This window comes from Magnolia sinica, chromosome 17, assembly GCF_029962835.1.
Source record: "Magnolia sinica isolate HGM2019 chromosome 17, MsV1, whole genome shotgun sequence".
Classification (NCBI taxonomy): domain Eukaryota; kingdom Viridiplantae; phylum Streptophyta; class Magnoliopsida; order Magnoliales; family Magnoliaceae; genus Magnolia; species Magnolia sinica.
Genome location: NC_080589.1, coordinates 7,657,787 through 7,661,775, shown reverse-complemented (window position 1 = coordinate 7,661,775; position 3,989 = coordinate 7,657,787). Strand labels below are relative to the sequence as shown.

The 3,989-nt window shown below is 33.7% G+C and overlaps 1 long non-coding RNA gene across 1 annotated transcript; it reads left to right on the top strand.

The window, feature by feature from the left end:
• Positions 1-2,041: 2,041 nt before the first annotated feature.
• LOC131231824 (uncharacterized) lies at positions 2,042-2,732 on the top strand. Its single transcript, XR_009164536.1, has 3 exons — positions 2,042-2,238; positions 2,458-2,506; positions 2,598-2,732. It is a non-coding gene; the product is annotated as an uncharacterized LOC131231824 (long non-coding RNA).
• The last annotated feature ends 1,257 nt before the right edge of the window (positions 2,733-3,989 follow it).

Genomic DNA, 3,989 nt, shown 5'->3' with positions numbered 1-3,989 from the left:
AATAACTTAAGTGGACAATTGCCGCCCTTTTTGGGGAACTTATCATCTTTAACTACCTTATGAGTTTCTTCTTGAGGATTATCCTTTTATTTTTTGTAAATGTTGTTAATAGTTGGATGGATGATGAATGTATTTGTGAATGTAAATGAAAATAAAGAACTTTATCAATGGAGGATACCTTGTTTAGGGGGACATGAAATTTTGTAGCTTATGGTATGGTGCCCCAATATTGGCTGTATGTTACTAGTATGTAGTAGATAATACTAGGTTCATCTTGGTGTGAAGACTCCTTTGAATGAATTAGATGGTAATATAAATTTTCCACTAGAGATCATATTTCTTTTTGGTATAGATTACCAATTATCATGATAGCCAACACTCATGCAAAATTACAATCGACTAGAATGTAATGAACTGATTATTTTTGGTGTCTACCAAAATGGCCACTAGAAAATGAATAAAGAATTTAGAAAATACCATTGAACTCTCATGGGCCGGCTCCTCTGTAGGTCCTTGTAGAAAAAGCTTATTCTACAAGGGTTGACATGGGGTCCACTGTGGTGTTAGTCTGCCACAAAAAAGAGCTACCTACCATGAAATTTGGATGCCCTAAAAATAAAAATCAATTCAGCCCACGTGAATTTAGAGGTCCCAGTGGATTTTCATTGTTTGCTATGGGCCTGAGTTTTGGAGAATCCAATTAACATAACAACATGTAAATCATCTGACCCAAAACCAGCTATAATTTAAGATGAAAGCTATATATGGAAGAAACCTTTTGTTGTTGATGATCGTGGACAACATTTGAACGACTTGGACAATCTGTGGCTGATTTGAAATTTAGATGATTAAATGTGCAGTCCTTTTTAAATCATTAAAAATCTGTTAGTTAGTTCAAAGATCAATAAGCATGTAAAAAATGAATTTTAGCATATGAAAGATTAAGAGAAATTGGGATACATATGCAGCAAATGTATTTAGAATAGAATTGAATTGTTGTTGATCCAATAACATATTAGGTGTTTTAACTGAAATGAGCTGTGATCAACCATTGAAATAAGCTGCAATCGACCATGGGAATGAGCTTGTTTGTGGACACTTGTTTGTGGCAATAGGACTGTTGGGCATGAAAACAATTAATCTTTAACATAGCCTATTAAACGTGTAGAAACGACTTTCATGTGTGCTCATAATGCTCAAAGAATCATTAGGTGAATATATGATTTTAGTTTGCTTCTCTATTACCTTGGATCTACTTTACTTTGCCATGATTTGAATTAGTAGAGAGTATTTTGAGTAGAGGTAATTTACAGTTACAGACAGACTGTTTGGTACTGCTCAGGTTTTCAGTTTTGTACAAGTGGGGCCTATTTCTCAATGATCTAAATCGTTGATGTTATAGACATCCGTATGAAGTATGAACACTCCATGTACCATAAATCTCCTAGATGGGAAAAATTGTATATCTTTCAATTGGGGGCCAACAAAGAAACATTTAGGAAAGTAATCATAGATAAGGTTCCTATCAACCAATGAAGTTGAAATATTCTATAACCTACGCCTTGTTGAAGTTTGACTATTGTCTACATGCATGTATGGATTTTTTTTTTTTGGATAAATATGTGATTATTATTTTATTTTTTTTGGAAAAAAAAAGGTGCCAAATAGCCATTTGAACCAGAAAAAAAATTTATATCTCAAGAATCAGGTATTTTCTCAATTTATCTCGAAATGTGTAATATCTAGTGATATGGCAATATTTATGGGAATCTTCTCTATTCCCCCCCCCCCCCCCCTCTTAAAAAATAAAATAAAATAAAAAAACCATGATTATTATATATCTTTATTGTTATTAATTTGGTCTTGAATGTCAACTGCATATGGTAATGGAAGTTCTGCCGAACTTGCGAGATTCATTAACATGAATTTATGATAATGACTCTATTTGCTCTCTGTCCAAATTTTGAGGAAACTCCCTTATTGAAGAATAGTGCTCTTATTAGCGGCTACAATATGGAGAAGTCCAAAAGATATTAGCCTTAGCAGCTGAAAACTTCTATATATTGCTCATATCTTCTCTTTCAATGAAAGCCCTCTTATGATTTGGTTGCCAATTTCTATGGAAACTGGATTTGGATGTACTATATGCTTATCAATATGCTATTGTTTTTTGTACAGGTTTATCTTACAATTAATTTTTTATGCTTGATCGAATTGCGGGCATGGATAGCACTGAAGGTCCAAGTCTCTTTCCATTGCACCAATGCAGAACTCTGCATTTGGTTTGTGTTGTTTTCATGTCCTCTTTTTCTTTCTTTTCTATCTTTTTATTTATTTATTTTTGGCTTGGATCTATTTCATTTTTTGGCTCATATTCTAAACTGATTTGGAAAAAAATAAATGATCATGATGGATAAAACAGATACATCATGATGGCCTTTTGTTTATAATATGTAGGATTATTTCTCAAGAAGACAAAAGATGGTGATAAATCTCAAATATATAGGTCTGTAGCAAAAAAAATTAGTTTCTTTCTCCTAGGATATTTAACAAAAATTATGATAAGTGAGCTTATTTAATTATGTGATGTTTCACAGATCCGACATATATGATCCGGGCTATTCCAAGCAATGCATCAAATCAGCTAACGTATGTAGCACACTCCTTGCTCGGAGTGCTGTTCATGGTGCTATGGCTAGATACATAGGCTCCATTGTGGCACTTGTTAATGGCAGACATATGTACCTTTCCATGTAAGTTCCATTAACACAGTTGTTTCCATTTCAGGATTTGATTAGTGAACAACATGGATTGAAATATCCATAGTAAACAACATGGATTAACACGGTTGTTTCCATTTCGTATAGGTCCCAGTGAAAAACTGGGCTGTATTAGGCTATATTGGCTGTACGAGCATATTTGTGTTGTTATAGGCCGATACGGCCATTAAGGCCCAAATTTGATTTTTTTTTTTTTTTTTTTTTGTTTTTAATCCAAATTTTCTCTCATTTTTCTTAGATTATCCTAGCCCATTCAATCGATGACCTGCAATGGACTGCTGAAAAATGATCAAATAACTCGTTCCTCTACAAGTCCTTGTAGAATTAGCCTATTTTATGAGTGCTGTGGGGGTGTATGTATGGCATACCTGTTCAGCAAGATCTCCCCACAATAAAAGTTAGAAATCTGTGTATCTATCAATTTTGTGAATAGGATTCTTATTAAAAAAATCCTGTGAATTATTTAATGAATGACTATCAGGCGTAAGATTCAAAAAAATAAAATAAGAATTGACGATATATTTTTTAATTTATTTACCGGTATTTTAGCGACGGACTAAATCTGTCGCTTATCCGTCGGCAATATTTTTAATGATGAAAAATTCTGGTGATTTCTTTTTCTGAATTTCAGCAACGGATTGTTATTTTTGCAACGGACCTTATCCATCTCAGATTAAACGACGAATTTTTTCCGTTGCAAACAAAAAATGACTCGGTAAACAGTGACAGACCAAGCGACGGACAAAATCTGTCATTTATTTGGTTTTACCACGGATTTGGTTCGTTGTAAATTCGCGATTTTGGCGTAGTCTCTTTGATTCTAATTTGATTATAAAGAATACTTGTTTTTAATGGTTTGTTATGGTTCAAATTACAATAGATCTGCGATAGCTTTAAGTATGTTCTTTTCATGTTTTAAGATTGAATTTAAGAAATCCTATTGCTCACCATCGTCCCTTGGGCATGGTTGGATGATGGAATCCTCCATGACTTTCACAATTCTCTCAGATTGATTATGGGATTGGTAAATCCTGTCGTGAGCCATTGTCTCTTGGGCATTGTTTTGTGATGGAATCACTTCTTGTTCTCACACCTCTCATCAATTGAGAACTAGGTCAAAGGAAGTTCAAATTTGGTTTTACTAAGAAATCTTCCAATTGGATAAGATAGGGTTCTGATTCCAGTTGTGTCCTTGAATCAAGCATAGAA